We start from the raw sequence: 24,572 nt of genomic DNA, 5'->3' as shown, positions 1-24,572 counted from the left end.
CGGATATTTAACCCGAAATTGGATATTCCGTTAAATGCGCAAGGTACTTGGCTACTCAAGTAAATGATGAATTAATTTGATGGTAAGTATCAGTGGAAACTTGTAAAATGCCTTTTGCAAGTCATTGTATGGTTATGTTATGTTAAGTATTGTTATGTTATAAAATTGTGCTGTAATTTTTCCTTAAACTAAATAAACAATTAAACTGATAATGTCTGAAACAAACCGACCCACCGTGATTTTTTAAAATAATTGCTGGCAATATTTTCTGCGCGATTCAGAAGGCGAGCGGGTGCGATCGTTTTGACGAAAACTCCGTCGTTTTCAGAATTAGCTTCATTACTTCAGTAATCGAATAGCGAGTGGAATTCGTATATGGACTTACGTACTTATGTATGTATGTATGTATGTATGTATGTAGGGGAGAGTTTCTTTGTGCGGACAAAAAGTTTTAGGTTAGTTATTTATGTAGCCGTGGGCGTACTATACTATATTACGCTCGCTATTGGGGTCACTATGTACATAAATGTAACATGTTTATGTACATATATGTACACAGTGGCCACGATACTTAGAAATTCAGTATTTATGTTTATTTTAGCTAGATGAATATTAAAGCCACTAAAATATATTTTTCAATATTTACCTCTATATTTCTGTTTTCAGACTGAATATACTTACTTAATAAGAAGAAATATATTTATTTTCGTCTGTGAAAGCTTGAACTTTTTAAGTACTAAGAGAAGCTGTTTAGAGCTTCATAAACTATTAAAAACTTGATAGCGCGTCCTAAGTTTGTGACAGAAATCGATGAGGTAATCATTTGTAGCGGATATCCGGTAGAAGTTTGGATCTTCCTCTAACTTTTAGCTTAGTCTTATGAATATTTTATCATTTTGTGGGAACTTTATAAGTATTCTCTCTCTATGTTGTATAGGAATACCATCCTTCACTTTACAGTACGAGTAGATATGTCGCACATGACAATCCGAACCGTCATATCTTGAAAAACGTAGTTTCGAGATATCGCGTTTTGAAAGTTTGGTGTCTCATAATTTAAAGAATAATAAATAAAATAAATATATTTCTTTTGTGATAGGTAGATTAACTCTTTGCCAATAAAAACATATAATTCAATTGAGCCTAAGTCATTTCATTTTATATCTACAAGTGTTTTTCTGTCAAAATTTTCGATTTTCATATTTATGACTGTATAGCCCGTTTTTTTGTTTACATACTTGCTGGTAATTTGTCATATGTCGAGATAATACATACGTTTTATCTTCTTTTAGGGAAAATTAAATAATACAAAGCGTTTGGTATATTTTTTCTATGGAAAATCGGTCCTTTTATTGATTAAACACGAATTTTAAAAACAAGAAATCTCATTTTTAGAACAATATTTAATATTTTTAGACTTAATTACAAAAAAAAAACAGAATTTAAACCTTTGATTATCTAAATACTATGTACTTTTTCAATGAAATTATTAGGAACTTAGTAGAGTGCATAGTTTCTTAAGCCGTAGCGAAGAATGATACAAAACAATTTTATTATTTATTGCTTTCCATAATAGATAATTACAAACTATGAGAGCAAATTGTGAGAAACATTTCGTCAGAATAACAGGCCCTCACCAAGCGTATAAAGAAGCTGATACGAAAAGACCTTCGTTGCTACAATACACTAGTTATAGAAGCAGCTATAGACTATAGAGCTAAATCGCGGGTGAAAGTATTCGTTCAGCAGCATGGGAGATCGTCAACAACCATCTACGAAGTATCATACAAAGACACTGACCGAACACCATCACCAATATCGAGCTATGGAAGGTTACAAACCAAAAGCCTATAGACATAGACGTCCAAGAGCGAAAATGGCGATGGCTGGGCCACACACTGAATAGACCTGATGATCATATCCCGATAGTGGCCCTCCAATGGAAACCCCAGGGTGGTTCAAGGCGACCCGGTCGACCAGCTCATACCTGGAAGCGGTCCATATTCAGCGAGGCCCAAGAGAAAGGGAAGTCGTGGCCAGAGCTCAACTTGCTGGCCCACGACAGAGAAGGATAGAAGCGCCTGGTGTCAGCCCCAGACTCCTCGGAGGAGTAGCGGGATTGAAGAAGAAGAAGAAGCATGGGAGAACCACCAGACGAAGTTGAAAACTGAGGACAAGATTTGAATAGCCCTTGAGCAGCTATAAATCAAAAATAATCCTGGTGCAGACAGCCTCATAGCTTCTGAAACCTGGAGGTATTACTAGTCTCGAAGCCTCGGACAGCTCAAGATGTAGTGCAAGTCGGTTGCTTGTACTGGTATAACACCGGAGGCATCGTACGAGAGTGTCGTGGTATTTTTTCAACAATAGTAACCGTTCTAAGGAACTTTAAATAAAAACCGTTCTATAGACCGAGGCCATATAAGTGAGATTTATGTACGTTCTCAAGGATCATTTTGAACCGTTTCACTAATTAGTTTGCCGAATTCTTAATCACCATAGATCAACTAACAGTAAGGCTAGAAATAGTGCTCGACCGATGGTCAGCGCTGACCGTCGCTTGACGTAGCTATATCTATGCAAGTCTATGAGTGCAGCTACGCTGACGGTACGCGCGTGATTTCATGTGACACGTCACGTCGGTGCAGCCGTCGGTCGGGCTCGTCGGTCAGCGTACGTCGGTCGCCGATGAGCTATGAGCTTGTAGGGACGCTTTCAGTGCTTCGCTGACGGAGCGACCGACCGCGTGACCGACCGCATGGATTCAACACGTATCGCAGTTTGCCGTCAGCGAAGCACTGAATGCATTTTGCAACCGACGCGACGGTAAGCGCTGACATTCAGATGGTACGGTCAGGACGTACCGTCGGTTAAACACTATTTCCAACCTCAGGCAGATTATATAGAAGACCAAAGATTACTGGCCTTGGTTGACCAAAAGCTTTGGATATTTCATCGAGACGTAGACACTTCTGGAAACCTTGCAGAGATGTCAAATTGAATGTCGCTATATCGATGTGTTGAGGTATCTGTAACACGCCGCTACTGGCATAGCATCGACTGTGTGCTTGTCTAGGACCACAAATCAAGACTGAATTGCAAAGAGTAGTTCCACAGAGGGATTTAATGTTGCCAAAACTGAACAGAAGTGCACTACAGTGCATATGTATTTAAGAAATAAGTCTTATTTAATTGAATGCTTACATTAAACCAGTCAGTCAGTCAATCAGAAATCCAGTGGTAGTTGCATGGGAAGCCAAAGATCAACCCTGCCAGTGATGACGTCTGGTTCAGAAACGGCTGTGACTGTTGGACTCCTCCAACGGATTAAAGTCGCCTATCGAGCAATAACAGCTATGCTCGGCGTTTCTCTGAAGAACTACATCAGAAATAAGGTAATTCGTAAGAGATATCAACCAAGCTTTTAAAATCTACCTCAAGCTGAAATGCCAGTGGGCCAAACATTTAAAGCAAACATCAGACTTCAGAACTGCTATGGGCGTGCTCGCAATGTTGCTGTTGTTGCTCTGGAAGATTCGGAGAACTTGGACAGAGTCACTATTTCTTCGACGGGTTTATACGTGAGTAGGGTCAACCAAATCATCGTCAAAGTCTTTGTCTGGAGTCTTAGGTTCCTTAGCTGCAATACCCTTCAGGTTCCAAGCCTTTTCTTCGGAGGAATTGCCGTCAAAACTAGTTTAGCAGCACGTTTATGTAGCTTCATGATGTTACTACAACTCAAATATTCCATGAATAATTACATTAAAAACCGTACAAACCGTATTATTTATCTTATGACATAGAAAAAATATTGATTAAACTGTACAAACAGTATTATCTTGACGAATCCCATAGCTAAACCGTCACATAAAAACATACAACAATCAAATTAGTAAAAATTCAATAATAAAACAGGCAAGATAGTATTATCTAGAAATAATACAATAAAAATTCTACGTGCGAAACAAGCAAAATAGTATTATTTACTTTATAATACGTTTTGATTCATCACATTTTGCGTATTTCGTAACTACACTTGTCTTAACTTAAGATAAAACGACTGGAGCCCGCGCTTCAGACATGGTCAGCGTATTAAACTAAAATATGACTGTTTGTCCATCGACAATGCGTGTGCATCACAACAGGCAAGACAGTCGTATAGGTCCATATCTCGGCCCAGAAATGAGCTACAGATATGACTGTTATACCAGATTGTAGAGCATGATCTGTAGAATGCAAAAATGTAATAAAAAAAATTTGCGATTTTTCAAGATATGACGGTTCGGATTGTCATGTGCGATGTAATATTATAAACGTGTTTGTTTGTAATTATTGATGGAATCGTGTGCGTATTAACGTAAATTACATACTACACTGTTCCATAGTAAACTTATTAAATAAATAAATAAATAAATAAATTCTTTATTCACAAAAACAAGTGGTACATTACAGGGTTTGGGACTCTCCAGTTAAGTATACTTATTACTTTGGTAAACAATACGAACTACATGAAGTGTGGTGCAAAAGGAACGTCTTAACAAATAACACCTCACTTTCCAAGTGAGATCTTTGTTTGAATAAGTTCAGTTAGAAGATTTGTGACTTTATTCATTGGTACAATAGTAGGTTGAACATAAAACGTTTATCTCGGTTAACAAAATGTGGAGAGTATTTAGCTTTGTTTTTGTATGTGACAATGACACTACACAACATCTAGTACGTATTGTTTATCAAAGACTTAAGTATTATATTTAAAATTGTTTGGAAACTTTTAATAGCTTCTCCGGATTATATTATGACAGTCCAGGGAGTAAAATTGTTTTGTTCTTGTTGGAAATCAACCGGAAACGGAAACGATCTCGAGACGCTCGGACTTTGTTGAATTGACGATCAAAAATACAAAATGAAAATGCTGTGGCACGAAAGAAAACAAATTAAAATGCTTATTGAAACGATTCGTCTGTTTAGTTCCTTGCTGGTTTTTTAAATGTTCTTTTACTGAGGAAATAATGGTGCAGATTTTGTTTTACTTTATTCATAATAACGGTTTTTATATTGTTTACATGGAGCGAAGTTTGAAAGTACATAGTTGAATTTTATATAACTTAGACTTAGTAACATACGCGAAAGTAAGTTAATAGAAATAGTCTCTACGCAATACCTCATTTGACCTAAGCAATTTTGAACCTACCCTATTTATAAATATTTCCTTACCTACCCTGTCGGTCTAGACAAGAGGTCGAATTGTAATTATCGCTGACTATCCATATTTAGAATAGAATAGATATGCCTTATTTGTACACAAAACATGGACAAAAATTACAAAAAACTTCATCTAACGCATATGTACGGTGGCCTGCGCCTAAAAGTATACAGGCGGAGTTTTTAAAATAGCGATCCCTGATGATGAAGCGACCAGCTACATCTGTTATAAATCAGGGGACGTGTTGTGTGTGATGTGTGTAGCAGTGGTTTTTATGTGGATGTGCTTGAGCAGCATGTGAGCTTGAGATCGCTATTTTAAAAACTCCGCCTGTATACTTTTAGGCGCAGGCCACCGTACATATGCCTTATCGCTTAAAGCGATTTCTTCCAGGCAACCTTTGGGTGGAAGAATATTTCGATGCAAAGGGTTAAGTGTACTAGGAATGAAGAATATAGTACCATAAATAATTATGTCATAAAGATCAAAAATAAATAAGATACCTACTTGTAGTTAAACTTTAAAGACATTTTGAAATGTATGAATGCATTTTGAAAATCTTTCCATCTGTAAGGCTGAAAACTGAAATTTCAAGGATCATTAAACCACAAAAGTTGGTTCGGACAGAGATTAACGTGGGGTCTTTTATTCGGCGATTCATCAAACGCAGCACCCTGTATGGGGCTGAAATTTACGCCGTTTGCCCCCACTGGGAAAATATTAAATAACTTTTCGACATATTTCATAATACAACATAACTGTGTCAAATATACACAGAGTTTGGGGCCGCGAAAATGAGTTATGAATTCTTTTGTGCCACTGTAACTTAACCGTAAGTTCTGGATAAAATATTCGTTTGACAATAGTATTATTGCTATAGTTGTATAAAAAAGGAAAAAAAAATAATCTAAAAATAAATATAGTCTCGGCTCCCATAAACTCCTTGACACTTTCTAAAATAGTCAACAACAACAATAACAACAAACACGCACACCTTGTACTAATGTACTCCCTTGCGGGGTAGGTAGAGGTGCATTGCTGCATTCTAAAGTAGTCATACTAAAAATTCTTGAGAAGACATAATGCCTTTTTTTTCACAAGGTATATACAAAAGCTCGCACGTTAATGCACATGATTACCATTCCTCATCTACAGTCCAACTGTAAAGTCATGAAAACGGAAGTGGATCCTAACTAATTGTTTAAGACCGTATTTAATCGATCTGTTAAATTTATTAAAGGACCAATCCGTAAAAAATCATCGGTTTTTTATTTTTAAAATGTATGTAAAAGTAAGTAAATAACTGATGATCATAAAAAGTCTTAGCAAAATCGCACTCTTTGATGTCAGAACTTTATAGTTTGACAGTACACACCTTCTGGCGCAGTCATAATCTTTCATAGTAAGCCTCCCTGGTTCAAACAATGTACCTACAGGGTGGCTTGGAAGCGTGTTTAATTAAATTCGTCGGCGAACCGTCTTTGAAAGGAAGCGATTTAGATCGCGGTGAGTGACGTTGACTTGTATTAATCACTACAGAACCATTAAGCTATTCGACACTGTATAACACTCTATTTATGAGTAGTTATGCTTTTAGTTCGATGAAATAGAATGTGACAGTATAATAATAATATTATCATATATTATGTTTATTGTTGTTGTCAAAGCAATTGCTTATAATCTGAATATTTTTTTATTACATAGCCTGTATAGATAACGCGACTTTCATTGCTTTTATATAGGTTCTTTAATAATAAACAATCGAACAAATCAAGACATTAATAAAATTGAATCATTTGAGCTTTTCCTTCGCAGCCAGCGCGTGAGCTTTGCAGTTCCATCTTGGAAGTAGAAAAGAGAAAATTAGAAATAGAATTGGATTTAAATTGAGTTAAGAATCGCGACGATAGATCTTATTTACCTTTCTTCTGTTAGTTAAAGCTTGAGTACGGAATAATATGATTATCTCTTAGGTTTATCAGCTACTAGCAACTAAAGTTAATAATACGCCTTGTATTGTTAGTACATAATTTAAAATTATAGTGCACATTATCCTAGATTAAAAAAAATATTCACGTTTTCCAACAATATAAATAATGATTTCCTCTTTCATAATATATTTTGTGGAGTGTGGAAATTTACAACTGTCGTTAATATTTACTATACAGGGTGGATCAAATAGATAGGGCAGCAAGGTATCATAACCGTGGGGTGTGGCAGCAAGGGATAGTTATAATCTTATAGTCTTTTTTATATCATACATTTCTAAATCTCAATAGCATACAGAATTTTGTGAAAAATATGCTTAGGTAAGTATCAAAAAAATGCTGACACTATTGGTTGTCTATCCCCAGCCTTACGATACTATAAAAAAACACAAAACCTACAAGTTTATTTAACCGTAACATTTTCACTTTATCTCGTGGAAAAAAGCGATGTTATTTAAAAGATCGCTCAGTGTAGTTCGTACGTGCAAACAGGATGAGCTTAATTCGGCCTCTATCCTTCATTCTGCAGAATGGCGGGGAAGTACCCTCTGGATGGGCTACGGCGGATTGGGCCAAGCGGAGGTCGAAATTGGGCCTTTGTGCTTTTAGAAATGGCTTATTTTTTCCTAAAACTTTTTTCCGTTTTTTCCACTTAGGTAAATTTTATACTGATACAATGACACATCGCCAATTTTATCTCGAATGCGGCGAAAGTTACTCGGTCAGCCAGGTTTAGGAATGAAATCCCTTGCCTAACTAAATGTAGCATTTTTTACCGCGTTTTAATGTACCCCGATTGTACTTAGCAATTCTTTAACAAAACCGTCTGAGCTGGGGCGCGATTCACATCTCAACCGAAATATTTGTAAAGCGATACGAACGAGTTACGAGATGAAATCCGCAATGTTTAAAAACGCGATTCATAGCACACATACTTTGATCTCGTTTTCATATCGCTAGTTCGTATTTGGATGGCTTGAGTGAAATGAATGAAACTATATTTTTTTTAATTGCCATGCAAAAATTATAAATACTACCACTAATTGTTTTAAATAATTTTGTTCCTACAATATATTTTGTTGGAATTAGTGTCGATAGCAAGTATCAAGAAACAGCTTTTTAATTCAACGTTGAAGAAATTCATAACCTGTGGCAATTTTGACAGCCGCCATGTTTTCTCCATAAATACATTGATTTTCTTTGCTCATTTTCGTGTCAACGTAGTTTTTTTGGAAAATAAGAAGAAATGAAGTTTAACTTACTTAGAGAAATACGACTGAGACATGTAAGTATCAATGTATTAACCTATTTTTTTGAAATATAAATGTTACCGGTTGTAGTCAAGAAGGTATTGTAATTTACGATGTATCCAATTTCTGTTTTGAATTGTTTTAGAAACACAAGCAGCAGCCGATGTGCTTGAGTAGCAGAAGGAGCAACTGCGTTGTGAGAGGGCCACGGCTTCAGCCCTCACAATGATAGCTGATTAGCTGAAGTAATGAACAGACAGGCTGCAGTCAATGAGAGGCTTCTTGAGGAGGTGTTCCTCATATGGAAATCGTAGGTTATTCCTAAATGTTTGGCTAAATAATAGAATAGAATTTAACTTCATTGTTACCCCAATAATGTCTTAGGAAAACTGGTGTTGAATATTTATGTTACAGCGTAGTTTTGTTTAGTATCTGTCTGTAATTTTTTAGAACAATATCATACTGAACTTTTCATTTTGTCTTTTCTAGGCTAATGAAAGGAACAATCAAGACCAGACTTAAAGTAAAATAATACGTATACATAATTTATATCGGAATAAGTACAAAATATTTTTGTAGGTATATGTTTTAACTATAAATTGAAAATCCACAGATTTTAGCGGCGACGCAGTTGCGCGACCAGTGAAGCTCTGGCTCCGCGACCGGCGTGGAGCGCGCGGTCAGCGCGGCGCTGCTGCGGCTGCTGCGCGGGAGGATCCCGTCCCTGCGCATGCGCCTGGCCTTCAATGACCTCACGCCTCTCTTCTTCCTCTTCTTCATGCGTCAATTCAAACAGAGGAGCACCTGTGATTACTGATTACCTAAGTTCCTATATACAATAATAGTTTAATAATTGTTAACAAAATATTGTATATATAAGTATTAATAATTACTTATACAAAAGGCTAAAAGCATTTTGTACCAGCCAACCTATAGGAGAGAATATGAGAAAAATAATAAGACTTTAATCTTTGATTGCCATTATCTGTACCTTTATTAAGTGGTAAAGGGACCTAATTACTACCTATATTTTTTTAGTAGGTATTTGTGATAATTCATAGAATTTATTAGTTCTATCAATAAATAAAATATACATGCATTACAATGTGTTTAATTCATTAACTTACAATTTGCACACTGAGGGAATGTGTATGCTTTCGGTTAAAATATTCTTCCTCATTCTGCGAGGGCCTCAGGCCAAAACCCACACCAATCAAATAAATATCACTAATACAAGCTTACTATAAAGGAAAATTACGAATTCGGTAAAGATGGAAACATATCTCGTAGGGACGGCTGTCCGGCTGAAAAATGGCTTGAAGATCTTGGAGAGATGCGTACAAGGTCAATTTCACTTTTAGCAGTATTTTCTGAAAACGATCTAACAATTTCACCCTTTTCTTCGAAAGTTTAAAATCGCTAAAACGTCAAAATATGACAGATAAGCGATATCAAAAAGTTCAACAAAAATGACATGAATCGCGCCATTCTCCATTCCGTTCATTCATTTTGCGATCTCGAAACGATCTTACTATGTAGCTTGTTTTTAGTGCCATGTGAATCGCAATTTCATAGCTCGTTCGTAAAAATCTGAAAACGAGATGAAAACGAAGTTGTTTTTTGTGACACGAATCACCCTCCTGTTCGGAATCGGATGACTTTCCTGTTTAATGTCAAGCGTTTTTAGCGTTGGTTAGGTTATTAAGATAACATAAACACTACTTAATATTTTTATGAAATCCAACATAGACATAAGTTGACTGAATTGGTAACGTCAAGAAAATTCATAAATAAGGGCAACTGATGGCGTCCGCGCGGGACTTGCCCGCTGAAGTGTATCCTCCGTCGGTCGGCCTCGCCAAGTGCTTTGTTTTTTCTTCGCGCTTCGCTCGATTAGATAGTTCCTTTTTATTCGTTGGTGCGTTCAAAAACAGATGTTATTAATGTACCTGAGTGTTTATTCTCTTTGTGCCAGCGAAATGGATAGGTTTCCGAACGCGAAATTCGGGAAACGTGGGGTTTGATTTCCTTTTTTGTGTTTGGGATTTGATGCTGGCTGGAAAACAAATATTGACCTATGTTGATGGTTATTCTATTTATGTTGTACTTAGGTATATTTTGTAATATAACATGAACCCTATGACGTTTGATAGACAAATCCTTATTCCAGGTAAATAAAATTGTTTTCCTTAAATTATCCTCAAAGATTAAAGGTTATTTTTTTTCAATATTATATAGGGGGAAGGACCTGAAAACAATAAGTAAACTTTGGGAAAACAATAAAAAAGATATAAAAAAATTACAGTTTGACAGTCGCTGGCAGCCGCCGCCGCCGTGCATTTTCCACATCACCCTGTATAGCGAGACAACTTTTATTGGAAAACTTGTGCCTACATACACGCCGTTTACTTCGCCACAGGGAACGACAAACTTTAACCTTTATTTAATTTTAATGTTGGCAACATTGGAAAGCGAGTAGGCGAGTTAAAATGAGAATACGATCTAACTTTTTGTATCATGTAAGTTTGGGCAAGATATTATTATTTTCATCCTTGACCAAAATAGAAGGAAGGTAGATAATTAAAGGTACGTATTTATAAATTGGAGGTAAATAATGGATATAGCAATATTACTAGTACATAAAGGTGGTCAAGTCAGTAAGCGGGCATAACGAACATTGCAGGATATTTAAAACGATGAAATGAAACTGATTGACCAAGGTCAAAGGCAGACCGCTAACACCACAGTACGACTGTTTTTACAGGTCTTTTAGTTAAAAAAAATATTATTAGGCTGCATATTGCGATCTACCCAAATAGAAAACGCATTTAAGTGCGTTCGTAAAATACAGACTTCACGCAGTTTGAGAACCGCCACAATCTGCCAGAACATTTTGAGAGTCGCTGGTTCGGTGCGCGGTGCAACATAAATTGTGCTACCGTTTTAATTCTCGTGTTGTTTCCAAAACTATGCATGCGACGTAACTTCTACCAAACCGAAGGTAATTTTATTTAGAGCTGCGTTGTACAACTATTGCATAACGTGCCGCTGCGTATTGTGTTTTGTATTACATTCTGCATACTAAATAAGTACACTCATGAGCAATGAAAAAGTTACACCTGTCATTGATTGAATTTCTTTCTCAATGACGCCATTTCTTTCCTTCTCAATGACGGGGCCTTTGTGAAATGGTGGTAGGAAATTGGAAGAGAGCTATGCAAAAAATATATTATATTAACTCATAGACCACTGTATATCATATCATTTTCAAAAACAAATTTGTAATAAATCATTATAAGCATGTAATTTTAATGAAATATTTAGTATTTGTATGAATAATAATTTCATAAAAAATATTGGTAGGTAGTTTTTCTAAATACTTTACGACAAGACCGAAGTTGTCAAGATGACGGATGACGTTTATACTGTTGTGAGAGACGTTATGGTTAGGGTGACCATTCATTCGCACTTTTGAATCATTAATTAGGACCTGTTTCATTCTTTTATTTTATTTTATACCTAAGTATCATTAGGTATTATTTTGGCTGTTATCTTATAAGGCTGGTAAAGAGTTATGAGCTGTTGATTTTGTTGGTGATAGATATGAGTATTATAAGATAATTTATCAAGCTTAAAACCGGCGGAAGCACTTAGGTTGAGATATTTTTTTTGAAATCTTATGGTTTTCATCAACTAGACTATGTAAACGGAACACCCACAGAGTAAACACGTTTTAGGTACATAACATAGTTGCGTTTAATGTTAACCTGTTTTGACACTTTCTTGTCAACACTACACCCAACTTCATTTTATTTACTTGTATTATACTTATTATAAAAATGTGTGTTGTTTGATTTCGCTCATCTAATTACTTACGTCAATCCTAACTCTCTAATTAAAACCAATCCATCTTAGTAGAATTTGGTAAAAAGACAGATTGTTGTTAGTTCAAACCTTGGGAATATCTAATTGATATGGAAAAAAAACATATCAATACAAATTTTACCTTCACCCCATTTGTTTACTCAATTGTCATTGTCATATCACCAAAATGCATTCGTACCTACATTGCAATCGAATTATTCGAATAATAGGTGATTTTGAGACCATCGACACCTATTCGCGACATGATAGATTGGAAGTGATGTCTCATGAATTACCTAAAATTATGGTCACCAAAAATAGAAAGAGATGGAGGGCTCCGTGCTGACTATCTCTGTCGGCTCGTTTTTTCGGTGCAGTGCGCATTCCTGTTGTATTATTACTTCCATGAGCACGTGTAAAAAGAAAGGGCAAACACATGTGTCATTTTGGCGTTCCATACGTCATAGGAACTTTTGCTTGTGAGTCTTATGGTCACTTTTACCAAACGCTAAACGTATTTAAAATTGTATTTAAGTCAAATTTTAAATATATTTTGTACCAACTGACAAACGTTTCACAGGCTACTAAATATATTTAGCGTTTGGTGAAATTCCACCTTAGAGTATGTTGTAAGTGTATTTTTTAAATGTAACTTCAGAAACGTTTTGACTAGTTTCTGAGGAAATATAATAAATCAAAACATTAAAAACTAATAACCTATAAGTATTGAACTAACAATGCACATAAAAAAAAAAATATGTAGGTACGGTCAAGTGCAGATAAACCTGACCTCATAGTAACAATGTTTCTGAGAGGGGTCAGGTATTTCTGCCCTTTACTGTACCTACTCTCGTATCTTGGAAACATGAATTCACGCTACGTTGTGTATAATAATAATAATATAACGTCAAATGTAAAATAACGCGACATTTTTTTACACCCTCTGGACTTTTTTCCGCACAAATATATTTTTATTGGCAATTCTTGTTGGTAATCAAATTCACATTACAGTCTCTTTTATGTACCTATCCCATTTATTCCTGGGAGGTTTCTTGAGGCGTATCCTTACGGATTTTACATTTTTTTTGTAAATATACAGGGTGTTGCAAAAAGTAGTAGCATAGAATATATTATATGGTACCTAGTAGTAATAGTAACTACAAGCTTTTAAAACATTTTCATTTATTTGAACAAAATATTATTTACTTTCTTAGTAGGAAATATTCTGATTCGCTATAAATTTACTGTATTTCAAGATTGCAGACGCTGTCATTAAGCTCGCCTTTTCGTTTAGGAGTAATATGGTACTATTGACACTGGCTGACTTTATCATTGCACGTGAATGTCGTTATTTTATTATATATTTTTTATAATTTTACGAATCAATCTCACTCAGTTTCACACTTTTTACATATTCATGTGGGATGAAAATGAAACCGCAGGTGCACTTGAACAGTCGTTATTTAATTTATTTACACCCAAGATCGATAGAACAACATTTCGTGCTAAACGCCATTTTTCAAGAGAACCATTCATAAAAAGAAACAGACCATAGTCAATACCTACTTCTATTACCAACTCTATGTTCCTACTCCTACAACCCGGCCATCCTGCAGATAGTCTGCCCTCAGACTATGAAACACAAATAAAATAAAACTTTACTGCCTCTGCCTTAAAACATCATTTAGTAACACAGTAAAACTACAATATAAACTCCACATAACAAACAGATATAAACAACCAACTTAACTCCTACCTATTGAAATAAAAATGCCACCGTAATTAAAACACACTCATTCTCCGTCACACATTCATCATAATCATCAATTAAAAACATAGAAATCACCTAGACCTTCTTCAGAGTCCTATAAATCTAGGCAATGGCTTCATGTAAGTATTTAGCGTAAAATGTGATAGTCTTTTTCCATTGCGTCTTTCATAATCCTATCAGAGAAATTAAAACTCTCTTGTACCCTCTTCGCGATTTCTTTCTTCTTAATGTTCTCCTCATTTCCTTTGTAAGATATTTGATTCTCTATCTTGATTCTGTCTACATTCTTCTAAACATCTTTTTTCATACACCTTCTTATTAAGTACCCTCTTATCGACTTTTCTCCTTTTAGGGCCATCTTTCTTCTTCAACACACAAAGAACCTCGCCTGATAAATGCTCTTTTTCAACCACCTTTTCACCTTTTTCTTCCACAATCTTTATCTGACTCTTTACCTCTTCAACTTTTGGTTCAAAAATCTCTTTAATACTATTCAGCTCGACTGGCGCCTCTTTGAATAGTTCCTCCTTTTTATTCTGTAAAACAACAACTTCCGTCTGACGTTGACGTTGACATTTCTCGTATTCATTCTCCTTATTTATGGATGTCACTTCCTTTTCCTTCGAATAATCGTTCGCCTCGTCCGTCCTGATTTCGAACATAATCGAAGTCTGCTTTGCCGACATCTTCGACTGACATCTGTATCCGCTGCTCTGTCGCTGATCAGGTACCTGCTTTACCGACACATCAGTCTCTCTCGTCTCCTTAGCTGATGCTGTAATCTTCTTTTTACGATCCGTCATCAGCTCGTGAATGTTCTTCGTATCAACCTTGTCAGGAAATTCCTCCAGCAGTGCCCGCTGCAGTTCCTCAAAGCTCATGAATTTATTCTCCGTGCGGAGCCACAGACCTGCCACACCCGTCAGAACACGTCGCGCTATCAGCAGTTTTTGTGGAGGTGACCAGCCGCACACTTCCGCATTGTTGCTGAAGTCCTCCACCCACCTTGCCGCCGGGTACGCCGGGTCCGCTCCCGAAAACGTCGGGATTGTCGCCGCCGTCATCATCATGTAGTCATTCATTTTCACCTTCACCTTATTAATAAAAATCCGTATAAAATATATCACCTTCAATCGTTCATGTTAAATTTTTCCACCTTTTATAATTTTGAATTTTCACCATAATTAATTATATTTCAATACGCCACCATGCCGCCATCTTTGCCGTGTGCGAACTCCTTCACGCAACACGACCCCTTATTTACAACTATTTACACCTTATGTACACCATCTTCAGCACCTTTGGCTTATTCCCATCCCGGACGAGCCCCCAAAAGTTGTGGGATGAAAATGAAACCGCAGGTGCACTTGAACAGTCGTTATTTAATTTATTTACACCCAAGATCGATAGAACAACATTTCGTGCTAAACGCCATTTTTCAAGAGAACCATTCATAAAAAGAAACAGACCATAGTCAATACCTACTTCTATTACCAACTCTATGTTCCTACTCCTACATTCATGTCGATGTTACCTTATTTAAACAAACCTCTTTAAATTCCCTATCACGTACTGTTTCTGTTGTTTTAAATTAAAGCCCTAGTAATTGAAAGTGCTGAAACACTTCGCTCTAGAATAAATAACGCAGTCCCACTCTAAAGACAGGTTGTAAATGAATATTCTTTTAAACATTCATCCGCGCTGTAGCACTTAACTACCAAGGAATAGATACTGTATTCCCGTGAAACAGTAGCAGGATTAAGTTGGTTTCCGAAGTCCAGGCTGAAATCACTCTTAGGTAGAGATTGTAAAGGTTGTTATTGAGTAGCGAGGTGAAGACTATACGATGGTTGGTAAGACACAATTTTCTCAATCTATCAGTTCAGAACATCAATCAAGGTATCGGTTGCCTCTGTCACGGATTTTCTTAGCTAATTAATTCAATTTTCTTAACACTCCTATTCGGTCGGTGCGTACACCGTACATGTACATAGATTTTTTTTCTTAGCTAGTATACGTAAATACAATGCACCACTTGAAATCGTTCACCCATCCAATGGCTAACCGTGCCATGAATTGCTTAACCTCAGTGATCACTGAAGCCAGCTCGACTACGGACGATTCATTCTCTCATCAATTATAATAAATTTTCTACTGATTTACTTATTTTCCGCCGAACCAGAATATTGAACTACACTTACGGGCAATGAAAAGGTTCCACTGAGAAAAGCACCAAATTAATCCTTAACGGAAAAGGCTAGCTTTAATGTCGCCTTCTGCAACATTGAAGTACATTTAACAGACCATTAGGATATTACCAATTAAAAACAATAATATTTTATTCAATTTTAAATTAAATGTTGTAAATAATGGGGTCATTTAGTGCCCTTGAGTGTATTTACTGTTTTATGACGATGACTTTACAATTAGAAGTTACACAAACTATACCTAAAAATATCCATACTTAAGTATATATAATAATGGATTAAGGCAACTATAATTAATATTATCTTAACAAATAGGTTATTAGTATAAAGTGCCTCTCAGGCAGGTAGGTTCTGTAACTTCTCATTTCAGACGGTGGCTTCTGAAACTTCAGCCCAACATTTCGAGTGGCGGGTCCAGAGACTTTTGTAGAACTTTTTGTTTGCTGAATTTCGGATTTAATAAAAAATATTTGCCTTGATTTGTTGGAGGCACTAGAAAGAAACATAAAGTGGAAGAATTTTTGAGGTAGGGTTTTATTGGTATACTTTACGAAAATCTTCTATTCATGGAATAAAATAGAATAGAATATAGCAGGTGGGTTATTCCGAATTTCGGGTATTTCAGATTTTTGCCAATTTCTTCCAAACGCACCCATACTTTGAACCGAGGAACCATTCACCTTGATGACAACTTAATCTTATACCTTGCTTGGGTTGTTCCACGGTTCAAGGTATGGCTGCGTTTGGAAGAAGTCGGCAAAATCGGAACTATCCGAAATTCGGATTAACCCACCTTCACTATTACTTTTTAGATTGAATGAATAAATTACAATTCACACAGTGAAAAAGGAATATAAATAAGTTTTTTGAAGATATGATTGGTATGGTTTAAATAAATAAGGTCGAAAGATATTTTTTTATATAAGTATAACATTAACCCCGCACATGTTACGTTCATTGAAAGTCCGTGAACCAGTTGGCAACTAATGAATGGAACTAATCAGCACAGAGTATTGCTTTCATCCGGAATGCAAAGGGGACATGTCTTTTATACAACTTTCATGCTTCATTTGCTGATAGATAAAGTTTTGCTACAGTTAACAGCAGTTGGGTCATTCAGTATCTACACAAAGGTTCGCAACTTACATGTTTGACCCTACCAATGAAAAGTTGTAGAAATTTGAATTTTGCATTTCAGTAAGATTTTTTTTTGTTGATATTTTTAAACATGAATACACAGGTAGGTTTATTTAATGAAAAGTTCATTTTTACTGACTCATACGATGTTTACATAAATGCTGATTTTACAATACCTACCGACTTATTCAGATTATTGTTACTAGTACATAGTACCTACATACATGACAGTAACAGGATAATAATTCAGGTAACTTTTATACGATCATTAAAAAGTCTGCCGTAAATAAATACTTAAGTAGGTATCAAATAAAATTTCTAATATAAAAAAAATAAAAAGTAAAATGATACAAAAAATAAAACAAAAAATTGCGCCAATTCAATTACAATGTGCTCACTCGTACAAAACAAAACCTGAAATTTTATGAAGCAACCTTATCCAGCTGACCTTCCTTTAGCTACTTTATTTGACAATCCGACCTGAGAAATAAAGCCCTATAAAAGAAAAGTCCACAAGTTACACAAAAAAATATCAGGAGTTTTCCCCATTTGTTGCCACTGGAGGAGGCTGTATAAAGGGAATAACGCTAAAAACGGGGTTCTGTAGGTAGTACATGCTTTTATTCTCTCAAATATAGCAGATTTATTTCATTTTAAATAACTTGCATTTATTATAACAATAGACAGTAATTAAAGATAAAGATAAAATATAAAATTCTCTTTATTGCACACAAACAAAAACAGTATTACAAACATGAAAAGAAAATAAATAGCACAATCGGCGGCCTTATTGCTAAAAGTAATCTCTTCCAGACAATCACATTGATAGGAAATAGACAGAATGAAATTAAATCGTCTTTGAAGCACAAAATAGCGAAGGTATTTATTTCAATGATACTTTATTAAGTGAGTGTGTTGTGTTTACGCTACGGGAAGGTCACTCTACCTTTACGAAAACGATATTAATGTCAATTCATTAAACGTACCGATTCCGCCAAGGAAGAGTAGCCCCGGCATCTTCGTGATCAAGCATCCATCATACAGCTAAATGATTGTGTACCCTAATTTATATATTCTATTCACCGGACCCTGTTCAAACATACAAAATGAATCATTCATATTCATAAGTATGTTCCACTTTTGGCACGCATTTTTCATAAGCATACATTCTAATACCTAATACTAAGGTCAGTGTTACCAAACGCTAAACGTATTTAAATCCAACCCGCAGTGGACTAGCGTTGTTGGCAAAAAGTCCAAGCTTAGGAAGGCAGTTTAGACATTGGGGATATGCACAAAAGTTCCATTCGAGAGAGCCAGGTGCAGGTACTTACACCCGCACAGAGAATAGAATAGACCGTGACCCCCTGAGTCATCCATTTCGTCTTACTAGTTATACCGTTTATGCAACATCCTGTATATTTTTAGAGGCCTGAAACTTAGAAGGTACGAGTAGTCCCTCTTTCTCCTTGAAAACTTGTTTTGACAAAGATTTTCGGATTCCATTTGTATTGAATTTGACACTAATGACTTCGTGAATTACTTCTTTTTGACTTCGCGATAGGGCCCCTGTACCCAAAATGTATCCCTGTATCTTCGAATGCCCCCACTTATTTAGCAGATAGTGATCGTGGAGCTGCTCTCAAGCCGTGTGATTTACAACTGTTGTTGCCGAACTTACAGAGAGAAAGTTTTTGCTCCACTAAGTACTTGAATAAATTAGCTAAATTGTCCTGTCGCGATATTGGAGACCCGGCTTATCTTGGCTCTGTGCGATTTTAAATTTAATGCTACTGTAATGGATTGCAGAAATTAGCTAGTATTGTTCAGTCGATATAAGAAATAGTGAACCTGGATTTTGTAGAATATGTTAATTTTATATTTAGGTTCCTACTTGCAATACTTGTAAAATAAAATAAATAGTGGAATTGTAAAACATCGTGCTCACCTTTGTATAATTTAACTTTGAATTAGATTAAAGGAACACAAACATTATTAACAACTCTGCCAACAGGCTTGTACCGCAAAAGGAAATTATTGAAATTTTCTGTCCCTTGATACTAATTAAACTTTTTAATTGCTAAACTTTATTTTTATGTAATTGTCAAAGTGAATTTACGAGCAAATTTACACATCAAAGGGATTCATTTTAAGTTTTCGGTTGTAAAAGAAAAGGTTCTGCTTTTCATGGGAAATAAGGTGTTAAAGATTTTTTAACTTTGTTCACCTTTTTTAATATTATGAAGAAGCGTTTCAGTGTTGACATAGAACAATACTGGATCGTGTCTTCGTTTCTCACTCAATGGTTTTAGACGATAAAGTACAGTTTTGTTGACAAGTCCAATAAGCTAAAACGGTCGGTCACAGACTCCAGCGCAAGTTTCTACGAGATGTCTGCGACTAGTTCTGAACTGCTATCAGTAATGGGCGAACTCCCGAACTATCTTGCCAACGGGACGGTATTGGGGGCAGCTACTAAAGTAAAGGGTTCATTTTATACGAGCACAGAATGTAAGTGTTTCCTAAAGCGGTGTTTACAAGGGTTCGCAAGGACTTAGTGACTGTTGGCAGTTGTTATGTGCAAACAAGTGACCAAATAGGTAACTCTCGTACCACAACAACCGAATCAGATCATACGAGCATATCTTTCATACGAGCAGGCTAGGGCTGAACATACTCTAATGTCCAACCCGCTAAAACCCTGCAGTCTTGGAGGAAAGCCGTGTCTTGAAGTGTACTATTTTCATATTACATAGTAGGTAAGACTATATATTATGCGTTGGTTTAAACAATGCCAGCTTTAAAGAACTCTACAGTAGTAAACTCTACTTCAATCTCGAACCAGGTCAGCCAGCCGTCTCTGAAAGCCTCGCACATCCCCGACTAAGTCGCCTATACTCTGGGGAATTCTAGAATATTCGAAAATTCCGAACTAGCCCAATTGAGAATACTCTCCATTGGAGCCGCAAACGGGGCGTCCTATGTTCGATTCAAAGCGTTTCTGAACGCTCTTGTTCCCGGCCCGATGTCATCTGATTTGTGATCGAATTTCCGTCGGCTACGATTTCAGCGTTGTAAATACACTGCCGCACTATTCATGGGATCCTGGTTGGATTGCTACGGATATTTTAAACATTTGCGTAAAATTTGGTGCTAATCTAATTAGTAGCAGCTAATTGATTATGCTTAGTGTAGAAAAAAGTATCTAAAATCTAATTATTAAGAAATATTATAAATAAATGAACAATGAACAAAAAATATATAAAATTACACATTCAGACTCGATGTGTGTATGGTAGAGAGAAACCATAGTTTTTAGAGTTAATAAAAGTTCAAAGATGAAATTACAAACTTAAGTAGTTACAATAGGTATAGGCAATTAGGCAATAGGCAGGCTTCGCAATATTACTATAGTGTATAGGTACGAACCTACCTGATAAAATAAGTTTGTATCGCGGTAAACCAAAGTAGAATAAAAAGTACAAGGCAACTAGATGTCCCGAGTGAAAACTTTAGTGCAGCCAGTTCCACAACAAATTCAATCGAAGCGCCTTAGCCCCGCGTCTTTGCACAAAATATATCTTTTGCCGCTATCATTAATTCAGGCGCCGAACTCGGAGTTGGCAAGTTTAAACCGTGCCAAATACAGCGAGCGAGTCCAGTCAGGTGCTGAAACTACTGAAGCGGAAAGAACTGCGACTACAGATCACCTCTGATAGGGTTGCTTTGTTATTTGTATTAAATTTAATGGAAGTCATGATCATAATCATCAACCCGTAGTCGTCCACGGACATATGGCTCTCCCAAGCAGCGCTACAATACTTTTTCCTCGGCCTCCCTCATTCAGCCACTGCCGGCCACCTGTCTATGATAATGATTATGATGATCTATCAGAAAAAAAAATCTACGAAGTAAATATACAAAACTTCATAATACTTTGGCTTTTGATTCACATTGATTTACACTTTTTAAAGTATCGTATATTATTGTGTCGGTTTTCAGACGTTGGCGTACCCTGGTCCTTAATATTGCCCTTAATATGCGTACTTACAGTAAGTCCTATAAACGTATTTAAACTTTTGTGTAATTATCCAATTCAGCCAGACACAATTGATATTTTCAGCTTATTTGAGTATCATTTTCACACAATTATAACGAGAATAAGGGGTTAAAACCCGCAACACAAGCACAACCCTAGCTAATACATCCGCTAACTTTCACCCAAATGAATCTTTAAACTTGGTGACAAAGTCTAATTTTGTACAACGGTAAGTTGGTAGGTTGAATGCAATCAGTGGAAGTTTCCCTTGCATCCTGCTCCCAGGTGCAGCGGCTAATGGGCTCGAGTGAAGTTATTCCACCTCCGGGCAGCGGGGTCAGGATATCGACTTGGTATGAAGTTGTATTAAATATAATAGAATATAATTTTATACAGAAAGAAACATAAAACTTTTATAAAATTGTACTATTAGTTTGTTGATTGTCAAAGAGTCAGTCACAGGAGAGGAGAAGAAATGGTGAAAGAAACTCTTCGAGCACTATACTGGTACCTATAAATGTTTTTTTTTTCGTCGATGACAACAGCATTACCTAGCACGGGGCGCAAGACGCGTACGACAAGAGGTGGTGGTGATAAAAGTAAGTACGTTTTTTTATGGCACTGCTGCTGTGGAGAAGTCATTCTAACAGTGGATAATTATTTGTTGATAAAAAATCTTTGCAAAATAAGTAAATCGCCAATTTTTTTCAGCTGCATACAAATTTTAAGCAGATTTTCCTATTTCATTTTATATTAAGTTCAAAACTGTATTTCCTTCGCCATAAATAGAGTAGCGGTTGGAAAGAAACCCGGGGATTTTACTTAGGAAAATTAAATGAAAGCTTTTGAAGGAATGTGGACTTCCGCGGGGAAACATTTTTCCGATAGGTCACTTGTGCTATCTGAGGTCAACGAGTTCTCTGAAATTTGTCAATATTTATGTATTTACAAGAACTTCATGTTAGGTTTTAGAATATCGTTGTAAACTAAACGCTAATGATTTATCTCGAAAGCTTCGCTTCACCCGCAGGTTTTTCAAGATATTTTCTAGGGTGTCAGGGAGCTTTGACCTTTATAAGTATGTAGTCGGTATTTACTTATAATATTATTTTGAATGTGAGATGTCCACTTTGATATTTACTTTTACGCTTTTATGCTCTGGCAAATACAAACTTTGTTATCACCTCATTATCAAAAGCAAACTTGAAATCTGCGTTGTGCGTACGTAGAACTGATATCTTCCGATATCCGCCCCGCTGTATCGCGGGCCAGCCACCCTGCTCCGCGTTTAATATGATAATCCCTATGCAAACAGACGACTCGGCGCAGTCATACACGTGTGCAGAATCGAAGGTAGTGGTATATTTTTACACCTAAAGTTTACCTTGCACGAGGCGCTGGACGCGGACGACAAGACGTGGCAATAGTTTTCCGTCTTGCTCGTCTTTGCGTTCGCGCGATATGAGCGGGCGCGACGCTAATCTTGCCACTTGTCAGTGTCTGTGCCAGTGTCTTGCATCCCGTGCTAGGTATGCATATCCATTTTCATACATCTTCAGTGTGTGGCTAGTATGATTCCATTAGTCTAGCTTTTGTAGTACATACTGTAGTTTTAAATACTAACACGCTGACTAACCTACATACGGTGTGTTTTCCATTTTCCATCAGTATTGATTTTACTTGAAATTCCGACTGTGGATTTGTGGAACCTCCACTGTCCTTTATGCCGCTGTGTCGCCGTCGCTGCCGACAAAATTATTTATTTATTTATGCATCCCGCCGCGATGGCCGCCCTGACCGAAACTTTTATTGAAAGGCTTTGTGCACAGGTAACTTAGATTTGTTGGTACAATATTGAACGCGTTTGGGGAAGTCTACTTACCAACAGAGTGAAGTAAAGAGTGGGTAAATATCTTTTAAATTCAGTTTCTGACTAACATACCCCTGTAAATTGTGTAGGATTACAGAAATAAATGTATAAACCAACGTTACGTTGTGTGTAGCATATCAATCAAGCTCCGGCTAATATGCTAAACTTTAGACTTAAAAACAAAATCAACCACTACCATCATGCCACATTAGATATCGGAAAAATTTAAGAAAACAAAAGAGAAATTTAAGAAAATACAACAACGCGGATGAAAAGGATAGTAGATAGAAAATCTAATAATTTAATAGGACGGAGGTAGATACAATTACATAAATAAATAATAAATCTAAACTCGAATCAATATTCCGTCACTCTATAAACATGTCATGTACAGACAGACACTCCGAATATCGTCTGTTCCTACTAATAAACACGATACATACATTAAGCTGAGGATCCCATCATTTCGCTTGACCCAATCTAAGCAATTTACGCATGCATACGATGTGTGCGTCGGACAGATGGTAATCAATTTGAGTGTGATTGAAACTGGTGAGGCCTGCGCAGCATTCATCCACTGATTATCGAAATCTGTTTAGTAATTAAATGTTTTATTATTCAGATTATTAACATGTATATAGGGTTTTATATTATGCTATTAAAATACATACAGAGTGTTGCAAAATGGTGTAGTAAGCTGAAATGGTGAGTGATATATAGGGGGTAATTCTGAATAACTTATGTTCCAAGAATTTCAGGATATTTTTTTAAAATTTGTTTCTCCATGAAAAGTTTATAACCTACTTATTACTATAGGTACCTTTTTTCTAACACCATGTATATTTAGCCCGTTTTACTAATTATTAGATCTTAAAAACCTTAATATGTAGGTACCAGGAAACATCTTCTCTGTCCCGGGATCTAGAAAGCCCGTATGTTCTTATTTCAGATGAAAATTAAAAATCTGTAAATTTTTCATCCATAGACATCTCTAACATAATTATAGGGACCTATTCACCTACTATAGTCTAATGTTATTTTATCTTATTTGATGATGCATCATAGCATTGCGGTTATCGTAATTTATGATCAATTTAATTATTATAATTACACTAATTTATCACCACATCGCATCGCACCCATGAACTGCAAATTGTTATCATAGCGATACATGTTTATGTTTATACTGATTGGTATACAAAATCACAAGTGGACCATGCCTACAATACGGTTCCATATAAAC

The 24,572-nt window shown here is 36.2% G+C and overlaps 1 protein-coding gene and 1 long non-coding RNA gene across 4 annotated transcripts in view; both read left to right on the top strand.

Moving 5' to 3' along the window:
* The window catches only part of LOC125489755 (WAS/WASL-interacting protein family member 3), a 131,166-nt gene that overhangs the window by 7,006 nt on the left and 99,588 nt on the right, over nt 1-24,572 (top strand). The window lies entirely within an intron of this gene.
* LOC125489756 lies at nt 8,022-9,283 on the top strand. 2 transcript variants are annotated; one of them, XR_007267218.1, is made up of 3 exons: nt 8,022-8,476; nt 8,587-8,751; nt 9,055-9,283. It is a non-coding gene; the product is annotated as an uncharacterized LOC125489756 (long non-coding RNA). The 2 variants fall into 2 exon arrangements; XR_007267217.1 differs by having other exon boundaries at nt 8,587-9,283.

Source organism: Plutella xylostella, chromosome 17 (genome assembly GCF_932276165.1).
Source record: "Plutella xylostella chromosome 17, ilPluXylo3.1, whole genome shotgun sequence".
Taxonomy (NCBI): domain Eukaryota; kingdom Metazoa; phylum Arthropoda; class Insecta; order Lepidoptera; family Plutellidae; genus Plutella; species Plutella xylostella.
The sequence above is the reverse complement of the archived record's forward strand: the minus strand, read 5'-3'. Positions and strand labels throughout refer to the sequence as shown.